Source organism: Seriola aureovittata, chromosome 9 (assembly GCF_021018895.1).
Source record: "Seriola aureovittata isolate HTS-2021-v1 ecotype China chromosome 9, ASM2101889v1, whole genome shotgun sequence".
NCBI lineage: Eukaryota > Metazoa > Chordata > Actinopteri > Carangiformes > Carangidae > Seriola > Seriola aureovittata.
The window spans coordinates 24,012,772-24,030,109 of NC_079372.1; the positions used below are offsets into that span (position 1 = coordinate 24,012,772).

The 17,338-nt window shown below is 38.5% G+C and overlaps 2 long non-coding RNA genes across 2 annotated transcripts; both read left to right on the forward strand.

Moving 5' to 3' along the window:
• Positions 1-7,917: 7,917 nt before the first annotated feature.
• Positions 7,918-10,540, forward strand: LOC130175216 (uncharacterized). Its single transcript, XR_008828712.1, has 3 exons — positions 7,918-8,199; positions 8,332-8,762; positions 9,908-10,540. It is a non-coding gene; the product is annotated as an uncharacterized LOC130175216 (long non-coding RNA).
• Positions 10,541-12,667: 2,127 nt separating this feature from the next.
• Positions 12,668-13,997, forward strand: LOC130174340 (uncharacterized). Its single transcript, XR_008828583.1, has 3 exons — positions 12,668-12,842; positions 13,785-13,826; positions 13,916-13,997. It is a non-coding gene; the product is annotated as an uncharacterized LOC130174340 (long non-coding RNA).
• The last annotated feature ends 3,341 nt before the right edge of the window (positions 13,998-17,338 follow it).

Below are 17,338 nucleotides of genomic sequence, written 5' to 3' on the forward strand. Positions count from 1 at the left end.
TGGCTGTGTTACAGCTGAAGGTGTGTTTCTGCAAGAAAGTGTCTTTTTTGACATATTTTTAAAATCTAATGTCAGTTACTGTTACAGGTCTATTATACACTGGTAACACATTTTGTATCCTCTGGGGTTCCTCGCGTCCAAAAAAGGACACACAAAGAAAATGCTATAAAATCATCATATATCAATATTTCTTTCTGCTTTTTTTGCATAAATCTCTTAAACCACTTCAGTTCTGCTCAAACCTATCAAATGTTTATTAGTTTTCAGGATTTTAACCCTTTAAATGCCAGTTTGAAGACATGTTGCCTCTTGTTTTATTAAAAAAAACAAAACAGAATATGAGATATTTCCCACATAATACATGATGGAGGGATGTGACATTGTTTTATATCAGAGTCTTTTATATCAAGACATTTCTCAAAACCAAAATATGATCAGGGTGACTTTTGAACACTGGAAATAAATCATGTACTCATCCCGGAAGTAGCCCCCGTGGCACTCAAAATTTCCCTGGAATTTTCTAGTTAATTATTAAGTGTATATACAGTAAGTCATTTTTCACAAAGTGTAGCTCTAACACCACACTGTACATATCTGTAAAAAACAAAGAAAAAAACAGGAAACAATGGGTTTCAAGTGGTACAAGCTGTGGGGTGTCAGCAAATGCCAACTGCACATGAGAGTAATTTCACACACAGTGCAACTGTAGCTCAAGCTTTAGACTTCAATGAAAAAAAGGAACAAACAAAAAAACAGGGAACAGTGGGTTTTGAGGGGTATAAATTCAGAGGGTCTAAGCTGCAAGGGGTCAGCTAATGCCAACTGCACATCAGAGATGAAGGAATTACCATTACTGCTAAATTTTTTTCTTGAGAAACTCAGCACCTACGCTGCAGTCATTGTGATGTTTAGTTATAGCATTTTGCTTGACAGGGACTTTGAATGCACTTGCAAACGAAACCACGGTGACTGTTGGTTATATATGGTTCTGCCAGTTTGTATAATATTTGTCTTAATACTCTATACAAACAGGTCATTTCAGAGACTCTGTAGATGCACAGTTACCCACTGTCTTTGTTCAGGATGCTGCAAGTGTCACTGCTGCAGTTTTTGTGGTTCTCTCATCCGTCACATTTTAGAGGCAGTTTTAGTTGGTACGCTGTGGGCTGCCTTTGTGTTAATCGATGGAGACTGGTATGTTTGCTGTGCGAATATGAAGTTTGATTCACACTTAGCCTGCATAGACAAGAACAACATCACAGCAGAGGAAAAAGTAAACATCACTCAACTGAAAAATGAATCCAGGGTGAGTGTTTTTCTTCTTTTGTGAATTAACCTGCTGGAAATTAAAGATTCTGTGATAACATTATTTTTTTCTTTTTCAGCTTATTGGCTCCACTTCACTCCTTGTTATCATTTTCATTGCGGCCATAATGTCATGTATTAGATGTAGGAAAAAGTTTGATTGCTGTAGTTACTGTCCCATGGGCAGAAGTGATGTATATTACAAACTGATTTTGGAAGAGGAGGAAAATGTACTGGAAGAGATTTTGAGGGAACGTGCAAAGGACAAACTGGCAACTAAAGTCAAGGAAAAACTAGAAGGTGAACAATGGGATGACTGTTTTGATGTTGCAAGAAAACTGATTGAAGATTCAACCGAACCAACTCTTGATCAACAACAACAACAACAACAACAACAACAACAACAACAAATAGATCAACCAGGAGAGCGAGAACGACCACAACAGCAACAACAACAGGCAGCAGGAATCCTGGCTGAGGTGAGGTTTTATCTGAGTTATTCAGGCTGCCAGATGTTACACTTACTGAAATGTCTGTCTGTACAGACATGAACAGCTGGGATTAGTTTTTTCTGTTTCTGAACCAATGAGTCAACTAAACACAGCTCCACATAGGTCACATCAGGTTTATCTAAAGTTCACTGTTGATACAAAAATAAATTTATGGTAGGAAAAGAACACACGAGACAGAAAGAAAACACAGGGTGTTAATACAGCATTAATCAGAATCTATTTCTTACTCCATTACATTTTGTATAAAAATATTTTAAATACATCTATTGCTTTTACTCCACTATATTTCATAAATATTTTTACTTTTCTCTGCATAGCATATGAAGATTCACCATATTGATTCTTACATGCAAGTGTGGAAAAAACATTCATTACCCCTGTGACATTTTCATTGATTCTCTCCAACATCGCCTTTCTGTTCACTATTAAAGTGAAAAATGTGAAAAACTGTAGTTAAAAGCATTTTGACTTATAGTGGAGATCACAGTCTTCAGTGATCAGTCTCTTCTCCCCTAACCTTTACCTTGGATCTTCACACATGTAACTTTTACATGCAATGTAATGAAAGTGATATTTTCATTCAAGTGTAAGATATGACTTTTTCTTCTTTTTTTTTTTAATTCTTTCATTTTCCACAGAGAGCAACCCATGCAGAAACCTCCGCAAGTACCCACCAAGAACAACAGAATTTGATATAATACATTCAGCTTTTGCTTTGTAGTGAACAGAAGTAACATTTGAACTTTTTCTTTGTTTTGTCAACCGATTCTTAAACTTTGATTAACATTCAGTGTCACTGCTTTAAAAAAAGGACAGAATTAAGGTTAAAAATCAGTCTTATACTGATTTTAAACCTTAATTTTCTCTTAAAATCACATAATTGTGCTGTATAAACTTAGCAAAAGCTAAGTTATTACGATTATGATTATTATGATTATTATGATTCACCTGATCATGATTAAGCCTTCCTGTCCTTCTTTGTATCGAACATAATATATACTACAATGTACAATATTAATGAATTAATTATCAAAGTATGCACAAAGAAATGTTTTCATTAGATGTTTCACCTTATATTGACAATGACAGTATCAGGGTTTTTTTTTTTTTTCATAAGTTAGTGATATAGTATGTGTGTATGACATACATGTTAAACATAATGTCAGGGTTCAATCTAAAAATTAGAGGTTTAGAGCTTAATTTGTCATTTCTATGTTTTCTTATTCAGTGTTTCTCTTTCAGTCTCGCCAGAAAAACGTATATTTCACAGCTCAGACAAATGAACTAACATTGCACTTATTATTGATATAGTTATTGATTTATGATGTAATTATTAGGAAATATCACATGATTCATGATTTCAGTTTTTCCATGTTGTGTGGACAGTGGGGCCGACCTTGTATCATCTTCTCTGGAGTTTCACCACACTGTACCTTTTCTTAATTACAAGAATTAATTTTAATTAATTATGACTCGTGAGCTGAATTATTTTGCTCTGAGATGCTTTATACTGTAAACAAGAGAAAAATGTTAGTGGATTAATAAACTGGTCCTGCTTTCCCTGCTTTTTCCTCTTCTTGGGGAAACCCTGACAACGAGAGCCAGAGTACCGTTTAACTCCACGAATAGCTGATCCACAAATGAAACTATTAGACAGAGCAAAGCCCCAAACCAAGACAAGCTCAAGAGGAGGTGCAGCGGATGCAGGGCAGGAGCCAAACAGAGGGCAAAGAGGAAATACAAACCTTTCTTCCCTCTCTCATTGAAGTCCCTGAAGAATAAACTGAACAAGCTTGGTGAGATGAACCAAGACCCAATATCAAGAAGCAATATGAATATTGGGATTGCATGCAGCATTATGTGTTTCACTGAGACATGGCTGCAGGAACATTGACCTGAGACCTGCAATGTGTTACATGTTACTACTTTTTACTATGTGCCCACAGACAGGGCATAGCCTATATTTACAAGTTAAAGCTATTTTTGTCTCTTTTTCATATATAACCTCAGTTATTGAGTGTGGGTATAGTGGCTCATGTTTAATATATCAGAAAATTCAGTTCCTGAGCCTAAAAAGAGTTCAGGGCTAAGAGTTTTATAATCCTGCCAGAAGAGTCCTCAAACAGCCTGTTAAAGCTCAAATATTGTAAATATAGCGTACATTTAAACTGATATTATTTTCGTTGAGCAATTTTAGGAGGCTAAAATCCTATTTTTCTGCTGTCCCCGTCCACAGCAGCACATCGCTCTGCTTCTGTACCAGTACTCCTACCTGTTATTTCCGAAGTGGGATCGCACCAAGTCAAATCTGCTATTGTTCATACACTGACTTTGGATAAATACCTTGTCCAACCCCATTTCATACAACCCTGATCTATAACTTTAAGAAAGGGTAAGGCCATGAGCCAACAGCCGCATAGCTCTTCCGCCCAAGTCACATACTGACGTTTGTTTTTCTTGGCTTTCATCTCTGTGATTCTATAGTAGTTTATAGTAATGTGGCAATAATTGGGTGCTGGGGATCAATGGGTAGGAGGAGGTTCTACTGAAAAACAATACCTCAGAGCAGCTCATTAAAAAAAAAACTTAAATGTGGAAATTAATGTGAACTAGTTCATTTCAATCTGTGTGAACTGAATTTTAAGATAGCTCCTGTGAAGTGTGAATTTGTCAAAACTGGTCACATCAGATTATTCATATCTGAATTACTCTAATTAGGCATTCAAGTCATGTTGCTGATTGAAAGATGGAGGTTGTTGTGACCACGAAGATATTATCAGCATCAGTGTTTTTGGTGCTTTCCTTTCTCCAAGATTTTACCATGTGCAGCGTTTGTCATGTGAGATAAAGGTTGTTGTCCTTTCTCTCTCTCTCTCCCCCCAAATATCTGATCTACAGCATTCCTGAACTGATTTATGGTTCTATTTAGGCTCTTGCTGTACTTGGTTAAGGTTAGGGAAATATCCTGGTCTGGTTTAATACAGAAAAAGTAACATTAGTCACTACATTTAACCTAAACCACCATCTCTCACAAACTTTAACCAAAGAGCTGTTAAAAGAGCTAATCTAAACCACAGACTGGACTCTGGATGTGAACCTGGTACCTGTTGTCACAGTTGTGTCCTTTGTATGTCTCCTATCCACCCCAACCAGCTTGTTGTGAATCTGATGTCATTACTAAATGTGTGCTTCATTCATTCATTCAAAGATCCAGCCAGTGATTACGTTTCCTTCAAAATGTTTGCTCTTTCAATGTAGTTGTATGTCATTTCTGGGAAACAGAGTTGGCTGACCTGACCTCCCAGGCGGGTCCGTGATTCATAAGCTGGAGTGTTTGTTAGTGATAATACAGCTGACTTTTTAACGAATTGTAGACAAGCTTCTAGACTTAAACAAGAAAACAGAGCTTTACAGTAATCAATATGAGATGAGACAAAACAGCTGTCATTAGGACAATACTGTAAAATGGCCATTTCTACAAGTTCACCAGGTTTCTTAAATAGGTACTGCTGGACATCATTAGCACAGCAGTGATAAGACACAGTCACACTTGCGAATAATGTGCTGTAACGGGAGCATGTACAGGTATAGAATACAATCATCAAATATATTGATAACTTTAATCTAATCTAGGGATTCTCTATCCAACTAGGTCTGCAGTGAAAGTCCTGATGGACAATTTTTGGTGCAGTCCATGACAAAAGCTGAGATAACACACTCTGGGTTGGGAGAGAGTTGTTGCCCGAAGGAGTTCAAGTGTCTCTGGGTCTTGTTCACGAGTGAGGGTAAGATGGAGCGGGAGGTTGATAGACGGATCGGTGCAGAGGTAATGTGGAGGTTGTACCAGACTTGTGGTGAAGAGGGAGCTGAGCCAGAAGGCAAAGCTCTCGATTTTCAAGTCGATCTTTGTTCAAACTGTCACTTATGGTCATGAGCTCTGGGTAGTTACTGGAAGAAATAGATACAAGCGGCTGAAATTAGTTTCCTCTGCAGGGTCTGGGCGCAGCCTTAGAGATAGGGTGAGGAGCTGGGACATCCGCTATCCTATAGGCTATAGCCTGCCGCTATCGCGACCCACCGGTACCTGTCTGCACTGGTGCTAGGTAGGTTTGATTTTGTTTAGAGATAAAGCACTAAACCATATGCTACTGCAGCTTGGTATTGTGTTTTTTAGCCCAAGCGATGTGAGGTGCGTGAGCTGCTCCTCGGCATGTTGACATATTTGTTTCGTTTTATTGGTGCTCATGTGGCAGCTGCCGAGGAGCAGCTCACGCACCTCACATCGCTTGGGCTAAAAAACACAATACCAGCGTGTATGAAAACATGGTGAAAACAAGCTGCATATGGTTTAGTGCTTTATCTCTAAACAAAATCAAACCTACCTAGCACCAGTGCAGACAGGTACCGGTGGGTCGCAATAGCGGCAGGCTAAGCAAAGTACACTGAAAAAAAAAAAAAAAACCTTTAAAAAACGGTAATATTCCAGCAGCTGGGGCGCCAGAAAAATACTGGAAAATAACGAAAAATAACTATCTCATACAGTAATTTTCCGTAATTAAAATACAGTTTATAGCTTTAATTTTACATGAGATTTTCTGTATTTTTGGGGCTTTTTAATGTTTATTAAAGACCATTTGCTCATAAAGAAGCAATTTTGAAGCTCCAAAACTTAGACACACTCCTCATCTCGGCTGTGCTTTGAGATCGTATCCTGAATATTACAAACAGAATCAGAAACAAGGGACAACCTTGGCAGCAGTAGCGTAAGTTAGTAATGACAGGCCGCAGTGCAGGTGCACTGTCTGCACTGTCTATACCTAGGCCCTGCTTGGCACAACCCAACACTCACTGAAAAGGTGTTTGACTTTGTGCCGCGAATGAGGATGCAGCTCTTACTTTGGTTATACAAGGTCAGAATGGCTTGTAACAGGCCCAGTACCTGATACTCCCACAAAGGTAAAGAGCTGGTCCACTATTCCACAACTAGGACGGAATCCACATTGCTCTTCCTGGATCTGAGGTTCAACAGTCGGTCAGAGCCTCCTTTCTAGCATCCTGGAGCAGACTTTCCTTGGGAGGCTGAGAAATGCGATAATTGGAGCATAGTCTTCATAATATTCATTATTGCAGCCAAACCTACTATTGTAATGAGCAGAGCAAATTGTTACTGGCTGGTATATGCTATGTTTATATGCTATGCAAGAGTTTATAAATCTTTGTTTGGGAACGCTCAGGCTCTAGTTTGTAAGACTATAAAACTGTAGTTTTCACTTTTCAATCTCGCTGACAGTCAAGTTGAAAAGTCTTCCTGGGCTTTCCCAGTCAAGACACATTGCAACAAATGTCTGTTCAGAGTCAGACCACTCTCTAGTGTTAACTAACCTTTCAAACACCATTAAATGTGTCTGGATCCTTCTCAGAAAATCTTGAAACCATTTCTTATGCATGACATTTCTAGGCTAATCTTGGGTGTGGACAAGACTCTAGGTGTCTAGGCTTGGAAAATATCATAAATTATCACAAAGACTATTGTGTGTGGAAATCCCTTTAACATTAGTGCTTTGTATCTTCTATTATCATTCATTTTATTTTAGTACGTAGTAACTGTACTTACCAACGAAGAGGAAACAATCAACTGCTGACTGGGGGGCAGGTCTTGTGTACCCTTGGCCACTCCTACCTTTTAGGTGCAGCCAGTTGCTCTGATGGCCCACCCAGGCTCCTGCCGGAGGGATATAGGACGGGGCAGTACAGGAAGCCAGGAAGGTGGGCTGTCACAATTCAAATATGAGTGAGTGATAACACAAACATGTATTCCTGTTGTTATATATTCAGTGAGAAGGCTTTAGGTCTGAACAGACATAAGATGGAAAGCCTTAAAAAAGCAGTGACACAGCTTTATAAGACAATTTCTCCAACCGCTAACATCTATGTTGCCGTAATTCTTATTTTTTCCTATCACATTTTGTTTGAGAGGGACTTTTTCTGCTCTTGCAAACCACAAACTTTGGACTGCAATGTATACATGGGTGTGCCAGTTATTATCATAGCTGTCTTAATACTCTGGACAGAGAAGTCATTTTACAGAGCCTGGAGATATGCATGTACCTGTTCATGCACAAAGACGAACAGAGATCCATGTAGCTGTTCATGCACATGTAAAGACAAATGCAAAACATTTGGATGGACTTTAGGTCTACATGTTGTAAAAGCAGCTTTGGTAGGTGTGCTCTGGGTTGCAGCAGTGTTAATCGATGGAGACTGGTATGTTTGCTGTAAGAATGACCACTCTAAACAACAGTCACAGTTAGCATGCAAAGACAAGAGTAACATAACAGTTGAGGAACAAGCAATCATCGCTGACTTGAAAAACCTCTCACTGGTAAGTGTTATTAGATGTCATTGCCATCTGTATATACCCCACGAAATCAGTCTGGGCATTGACTTGTGGAAAACTGTTGCCATGTATAGAAAATGTGATAATACTGCATGTACCTTTGTTCTTCTTTTTCAGGGGTATGGGATGCTTGCAGTCTTTCTGATCACTGGCACTGCCACCTTTGTGTTGTCAATAGCATGGACATGCCACTGCCAGCATTCATCTACAAATAATGACTGTGCAAGTTTTTGCAATTGTGCAGAATGTTGCACAAAACAAGGTTTATTTGACGAGCTCATTTTGGAAGCAGAGGAAAACATAGTCACAAATGTGCTGAGAGAAAAAGCAGAAGAGATGGTGACTACAAAGCTCCAAGACTATGTGAGACAAAGGCAGTGGGAAAAGTGTTTTGATATTGCTGACGAGCTGATCAAAGACATTAACGAAGTTACACAGGAGGACATTCTTGCAGTTCCTGAGGCAGCAGCACCAGAGAATGTTGCAGATTCACAGGTTCATCCTGGAACAACAGATGACCTAAGAGAGAGAGGAGACGCAACATAGAGGTAACAAAAGTTTGTATGTAATCACTAGTGCTTTAACAGCCAAATAATTGATTAGTAAATCAATGTAAAATTAATCATCAAAATTTGATAGTTAGCATTATTTGTTTGTCGTTAAAACTATATTTGCAGTTTCTTCAGTGTCTCATTTGTTTTATATCACAGTAAAGTGGATATAAATGATTAGACAAAAGACATTTGAAGAAAAAATGTATATATTGTATTGACATAACATATATTTCTCTCTGCTCACGTTCTATAGATGAAACAATTTATTGGAAAATAATTCACAAAGTAATCAATGGCAATTAACAGGAAAATCATTTGAAAATTCACCCTCTACAAATCATTTTCTGAAATTGCTGCTGCCTTGCACAGTTACAGTAGTCTGTCAGCATGTCCCCTTCATTTAAAGGACGAATTTCCCTCTGAGTTATGGCCCTTTTTAAAAGTCAAGCAGAATAACATTTGACAACAGCATAAGCAGAGAGGGGACATTTGGATTAACTCCAGATCCACATCAGGACAGCAGACTGAAGTTACATCAATGACATGGAAACCTCAGAAATTACGTTTGAATTACCTGAACATAGACTGTGACAATTAGTGGACACTGTTAGCTGTGCAGAATCGCACAGTTCCTCTCTGACTGGCAGATATGTAATCTACACAGAGGTCACTAGAGGTTGCTGCTGCAGCAGTTCACAGTTGTATTGTCTGAATTCATTCAGTTTTTGTTTTAGAAACTTTTTACTTTTCTTTCACCAGATTTCTGAGAGAAGTACTGCTATGTTCTCTCCACTATGTTTACTTGATGGCTGGAATTGGTGGTTACTTCAAAGATTCACTTGACATCAACTAAATATCAAACCCTAAAAATCCCCAAAATATGAGACGACTCAATTTTTTTTTTTTTCCTTTGAAACATTAGCTATATTAACATGTAAAATGTATAGTATGATTTCTAGATGAGTTCTTACTACTACAATGTAGTTATTTTTGCATGGTAATAATTCTGAATGAAGGACTTTTGCTTGTAATGGAGTGTTTTTACATGACAGCTTTTACTTAGTTTGTGAATCTGAGCACTGCTTCCACCTGACATTTTGGCAATAATAATAGTTTGTGTGTGTTTTCCCCATATACAGGTCTGTTAAAAAAGGACAACAGTGAAACCAAGAAGAAAGTGATTGACAATATGAGTATTACATTTTGATTTATCACCACCTTCATCAGTCAACAGTGTTTCACCAAAAAATAAAATGAGCTTTAATCTGTGATTGTAGGGTGTAACGTCAGAAGAGCAGGCATTAAGATTAAGAGTCACATTATCTTACTGTTTGCAAACTTTTAAGTTTTCTCTTCTACTCATTGAATCATCTTCTTGTTTTACCGCCCTGCCTTTATGTCTTGTTGCTGAATAAATAAACTTAATGGAAGTTGACCTCACTCTGTGCTTCATCACACATTTTGTTCCTGCGATTGGTTGTAGGTGTATCCAAATGTGTCCAGAATCATTTTGGTCTGTAACCACTGAGTGTTTCCAGACTGTCTGGTGATGTCAGGCAAGGGGTGTGGCTCTAAATACTACTATACCCACGAGCCTTGGCCAATTTTGCTATTGAGAAAAAAACAGTCAGAGTTGTGGTGAATTCGAAATGCTATGTTGCCATGGTTAATGCATTATTATAAAATTCATTTGGAATTCAATGATCGAAAAAGAGGCAGTTTGTGTTTTCAGCTTTGTCTGCAGTGTAATCTTTAGCTTCAGCTAACCATTCTATTCTATCTATTCTATTCTTTTCTCATTCTAAATTTAGTGATTGGATGTTTCTTGCTGAAATACATCTTGGGAGTTTTAGTTGATTTCTCTCCCTCAGTTTTTTGTACCTTTTGACTTTTTGGTCACAGATATTTTCTGACATGGTTCTAGTCTTAATTTAACCAGGAGAGGTTAATACTGAGAATGCAGGCAGTGTGGAGGATCTCAGGCCTTTCCTGTTTTATCTCTATGTTCAGACCCCTTCTTATTGACTCATTACTGTCTTCTTTTCCAAGATGGTTGTGATTTTACTTTAAAAAGTTACCAACATATGTCGGTTCAGCAGTTTGTGCTTCATCTCTTTCTGTTTGACTGAAACTGTCTGTGTGATAAAGCTCAGATTAACATTCAAACCTCTGGTTTTACTCCCATGACTCTTTGAGTCTTTGAGGCTTGCTTACTACATTTATTTCAAATAGCTGCATTTTGATACCTGATATCTGATTCAGAATCACTCTAACCACACAGCCGCATCAGTTGCATTGCATTTTGCTTAATGTACGTCCATTTGCTTAATGTACTTCCCAGCCACTTTCATAATAAAAAAAAAAAGAGGAGAGCGTGGTTTCGTGTTGATACATATTTCAGAGGCTGTTGGCTGCAGGACGCAGCAGATGAAACCTTTCCTCCAAAGATGCAGGCCCTGGTCCTGCCACTGCAGAAGCTCATCAGTCAGGTCAAAGACAACGCCAACGCCATCCTCCTTAGCGTTCTGGTTTTTTCTTATCACGTATTTGAGAATGAATTTCCGTGCTCCTGTCAACCACAAAGTGAATACTGCCGTGTATACATGGCACTGCCGTGTATTATAATAACCATCTTAATGCTCTCGACGGACTTGCCCTTTCAGAGAGCATGGAGGTACACAACGTCGAAAGGCTCGTGTCATTTTGGCTGCGTTTTGTTCCGTCGCACTGTCAAGGCTGTATGTGTGGGTCTGCTGTGGGCTGCCTCTGTGCTAATCGATGCAGAGTGGTACGTCTGCTGTTGCAATCACAATCCAAAAGTGGTGGCAGATTTACAATGCAAAGCCAAGGCTGATATCACACCTGGAGTAAACCCTGTCGTGACCATCGCCGAGATGAAAACAAATTCAAGGGTAAGAGTTTTTCCTACTTTAGAGGTCAGATGATTTTCTGCTGCACTTACCCCAATGATTTAAAGAGCCAAAGTCATGAGTCACTTCCTGTTTAGGACCTTCCACTAGCTTCTGTCGCATAATCTGCATTTCCTTCATTTGTATTTGTGTGTTCCCGGGATTTATGGTCTATACACTAAGACAAATCTACACCTTTTTCTGCACTACTACAGCTCTCACTATTACAAGTTAAAATCCTTCATGATTTTATGCATCCTTAAAAATCGTACACTGAGGTTCTTAGATAACTTAATTTATATCATCATGTAGGGATGCACGGGTTTTAATACAGTATCTCGTTCATTCAATTCAATTCAATTCAGAACACTTTATATTTGTAACAGTGACAAGACCATAGCTGACCAACAATGTCTAACACCACATATTATCTTAAAAAGCTTAAGTCAAAAGTGCATTTATTAAGTCCAGCTGGCTATTTCCTTTACTGTAGATGTTCACAACTCTATTGGCTTCTGGAATAAAACCAAACTATCTGCTTTACATGCAGGTAGTCTAAAATCAGGTAGTCTAAAATCCACTCCGGACTTTCGTTTGAGGATTTGTTCAGTATTAAAGGTCCCGTTTTTTACACTTTCCCAGTGTTTTATTTGAAGTTGGTTTTAACTACCAAAAACCATCTCAGTGTATTTATTGTTACCTTGCATCAGAGAGCTGAATTAAAGACAGACCTTCTGGGCTCTGTAAAAAGGAGGTGACATCATGACCTCAGCTCTCTGTAGGATAAGAGAATGGGAGACTGAGAAAATATCCAGAGGCAGTAAATGTAACATGATCTCACCTCACTGCAGTGATAACCTCATCTTTAATGCCTGTTTTTCAGATGTATGGCATCTCCTTACTCTTCGGCATCACTTTAGTGGGCGCCGTTTTGCTGTCGACCTGGACAGTCTGTGCTGATTACTGCTTTCTGCAATGTTGCAAGAGAGAAGTCCTGGTGCACGAGCTGATCCTGGAGGTCGGGGAAGACATCGTGTCACAGACTATGAAAGAAAGACAGAAAAGCATTTTATCTAAGAGAGTTAATGACTACATTACTCAAGGAGAGTGGGAAAAATGTTTGGATGTTGTTGAAGACTTCATTGACCCAACAGGAGAACACTCGGTAAGAATCAAAACCTCTTTGGCATTAATGTGTTCGTTTCTCTTTTTCAGGGAAATGTGTTTCTATTAGAGACTCAGGTTGTGATGATTATTAATGATCAATTATGGTTTCATTAACTGTGAAGTTACATCTATAACAATAAAACCCCAGAAATGGCTGTGATGTGTAATGGGCACCAGGGGTGGACAGTAACAAAGTACATTAAGTACTGTACATAAGTATATATCTGTACTTTACTTACTTACTTTTGCTCCACTATACTTAAAAGACAAATACTGTACTTTTAACACGATTATATTTCTAATAAGAGCTTGTTACTTTGAAGCAGCTTTTAGTCAGAGGGATGAATTTTGTTTTTTTAGTTGTTTTTATGCTGTGGTTGGTCACATGACTACTTATGGCCATTTCTATAGTCTTTGTATCATATTCTACAAGCTTTTTATTTACAGGTTCTACAGTCAGTCAAATGTGGAACAACACAATGTGTTGACATGAAAAACACAACACAACACTTCAGTACTCTTTAAATCAAGTAATCCAGTACTTTAACTCAAGTAATGGATTGGAGTAATATCTGACCAGGAGGATCTATACTTTGACTCAAGTAATGGAGCTGTGGATTTTGTCCACCTCTGAGAATCACAGTTTCCTCTCCACCGAGACGAGTGGGCATGTAATTTACACAGAGGTCACTAGAGGTCGCTGCTGCATCAGTTTTTATTCCAACCTGCATCCAGCGCCACTAAAACCTCGTCTGTCCTACAATAGTTCTGTTCTTAGTGCTTTTCTACATTTCAGAGGGAATCACTATGTTTTTTAGTCCACTACATGAAGCTGATGGCTGGATTCACTTGTTATATATCAGACCACTAAAGTCCCAGAGTATGAGATATAACTCAGCTTTTAACAGAGAAGCATTAACTTGTACGTTTTAACACACAGGATCCGGTGTCTTCGATCAGCAACCTTACTGTAGTAACTGAAGTGAGTATGTGAAGTACATTGTAAGAAAATACCTCTGCCATATTCCAACAGTTTATCAAATAATTAGTTTGTTTTTCTCTCAAACACAGGGCCAGCACAAGGACCTCTGCCAGCAGGGGGAACAAGAACAAAGATTGCCGCTATGATAGTTATTTCTCAAATATCACCACCTTCATCAGTCAACGGTGTCTCACCAGAAATAAAAAGATGACGCCTTCAGAACAACTTGTTTTCTCTGACAAAGTCCAGAGATATGACACAAGACACAGAAAAGCAACAAATGTTCACATTTAATAAGATGAAAACAAAACTCTTGTGTTAAAAACTGGATAAAATGATTAAAACAAAAATTAAAGTTGTTGCTGATTAATTTGTGATTAGTTAAATTGAAAATGAAAAATCAGCTGGTAATAATAGTTTTATTACAATTAAGTGTTCGGCAGGTATAAAGCGTTCAACAAAATTCCTCCAAAAAGTCAACTTTTGTACAACTCACCACAGAATAAGGCGACACCCAGTGGACAAAACTGTGAACTACATGAAAATCAAAATAAATTTTACCTAATTTTGACATGTACACTGACACTTTGTTTTCTGTTCCATTCTTTTTTAGAACAGATCTATTTTATTGTAAAAGACAAGATGATATATATTAACTCGACAGCTACTGACTTAAATAAAATAAAAAAAACCAGTTTTTATTCTCTATACTGGAGGAGCTGCAGTGAAAAGAAAATCTGATCATTTCCATGTTTATTTGTTTATGAAAATCTCATGTGATTTGACTAATTTCAGGCCAGAAACAGTTCACCAACCCAACCCCCCTCCCTGAGACAATGTGCATCTCCATAGTAACGATCAATAACACCTGCTGACAACTGACAACGAGACAAAAACAACTCAATTTGTGGTTTGTTAACGATGTTATTGAGCGAGCATCAAGCAACCCCCTTACTTATACATACAGGAAATAAAAACTTAAATAAGTGATGTATTAAAACACATCGATATGAAAAGATATAATTTGCATGTTGGTTTAAACTAAAGAACAACAGTAAATAGTCGTGGACTTAAAGCAACATTGCTATTTTTAAAAAAAAAAAAGAAGGTAAAATTGATTAAAAAATGACTTGACTCAGGTGCAGGTCCAGGATTCGAGACATCATAGGTTCAAGTCCAAATTCTTTCTACTTCCTTTTTATTTTCTATCTCCTTCACTCTCATTTGCCTTTGTATCCTTTTTTCATCATATTTATTATTTTTATTTTTGTTATCTCTTCTTTTCTTCTTCTCTCTTATCTCTTTCCTCTCTAACTTCCTGTCTTCTCTTCTCTTCTGCTGTCAACCACTCTTTCTCTTTTCTGCGTCTCTGCTCTCTCTCATGTCTTCTCTCTCCCATCCTCCATGTCCCATTATCACACAGCTGACAGTATAAACGCTCCCTCCGTCATTAGCAGATGAATTAAAGTATTTCAGTAGTGAGTCTACAGTGAATTGTTTTCCATCCTGGTGCTGAATTGCCATAGAAACTATAATGAAACAACTTCACAGGGAGCCACTGAAGTCTGCTGTAGTTCACTCAGACTCCCCGGTCTAATTCATTCAGTCATTCTGCCTTTTATTGTTCATGGGGGAAATTTGGTTTTACAGACAGAGTTAAGAGTGAAACCACACACTGAAATCACACTGGAGCTCATCACACAACATACAGAATATCATACAGGTAAATGCTGGAGAACAAGAGCAGACAGGGAGTGTGGGGCAATAACAAAGTCACTCATAAGAGCAAAAGAGAAAGTAGTTATAGAGGCACGAGAGGCTTCATTATTCTATGTGTGATTGCAGCGGGAATAAACGAGTCGCCGCTTCTTTTACTAAACAACACGCATGTTTTCAGTCTTTGTAAAGGAATATGGGCTGTCTTTTTTTTTTATGGAATTGAGTGTAAGGATACAGGGATACAGTCATGTGCTGCACAAATAGTCCCTTTAAAGCAAAACTGATTCAATAAAATTGACCTCTGACCTCTATTTACACAAATACTTTACATTTACTTTACATTTACTCATTTAATAGATGCTTTTATCCAAATTGATTTATAGGGAGGGACATCACTACAGCTTCAGTGCAGTAAGAGACCTCGGTGTAAGCACTAAGTAGTACATCTATTTAATAAGTGTTAGTTAGACATGTTAGGTTATTAGAGGTATTAGGAGAGTCTTCAACAGATTCTTGAAGACAGAGAGAGACGCCCCTGCTCTGATAGCTTGTTCCACCATCGGGGAACCACAAACCAGAACAGTCTGGACGGAGACTGTCTTGTGTGCAGGGATGGTAATGACAGACTACATTCCTTGTAGGAGCACAGTGTCTGAGAAGGAGCATAAGGCTGAATGATTGAGTTCAAGTAGTTGAAGCAGACCCAGAAGTCACTCTGAAGACAGCATTAGTGACTGAATTTGATTCAGGCGGCCATGGGTGGCCAGTTTAGGTCGGATGAGTAGCAGAGTGACGTGAACTTTTAAGGTGATCGAAGACCAGATGGGAGAATTTGTAAGGGAGGCTGCCTCCACTTACAGTGATGTAAGCTGTGTTCTGTTAGACGTAAGAAAAACACAAATTATCAAGACAAGCATGGCAATTAAATATATACATATATAATTATTTAATTAAGTTTTTAGCACATAATTTGCCACAAGTCGTAGACCATCAGTCACAGCCTCCGAGTCACTGCAGGATACCAACATGGCAGATGCTAAACTTCTGCAGACGTTACCGAAGTACAAAACAAACTGGATGGAATCAAAGAAGGGTGATAGGAAAGGAGGACAGGGCAGCTCGTGTACGTTCTCTGCTCCGATGCTTAACATCAATGAAGATGGCTCGAACAGTGCTGCTGGCAGCCAATCAAGAGAGAGGATTTTATATGAGCTTGGTTACCTGTAGTCAAGTCAGTACTGTGCCTGAACACATCCTATTTAGAGACTAACTGAAGCTGCTGCTCTTCTAACAGCCTGCTCACATCTCCTTTGTAGACTCAGTGTTACAGTTAAAGCAAGAGACGGTAGCCTGTTACAGGAGTTTAGCAAACAATAGGTTTCTCATAATCACAGATACCAATGATAAAACATCAGTAATAAAGTTAAAATCGCAAAGTCAAAGTGAAGCGTGTTCAGCTGTCGTAAAAAGTCTTACTTTATGCTGCCTTGAGTGGACTTTTGACTTTCTCTGTCCACCTCACGTTCAGTCTGAACACACCTTTACGCCAGGAACACACTGCTTGCATTGTGTATGCATGGCGGCTCCGTCGCTCACCTGCTGGTGCTCGCATGCGTATGTGTGTTCACACCAGCTGCGTGCCTTCTGCGTCGTTGCTCCTGTCAGCTCTATCTCTCTACCTTGAGCTTGCAGGTTACTGTAATGTTGGATTTCTTTTCATTAAAAATTAATTTCTGATTTATTTTTGACAGAAAATGCCAGTAAAATGTCACTGTTGCTACATGCAGCTGCTA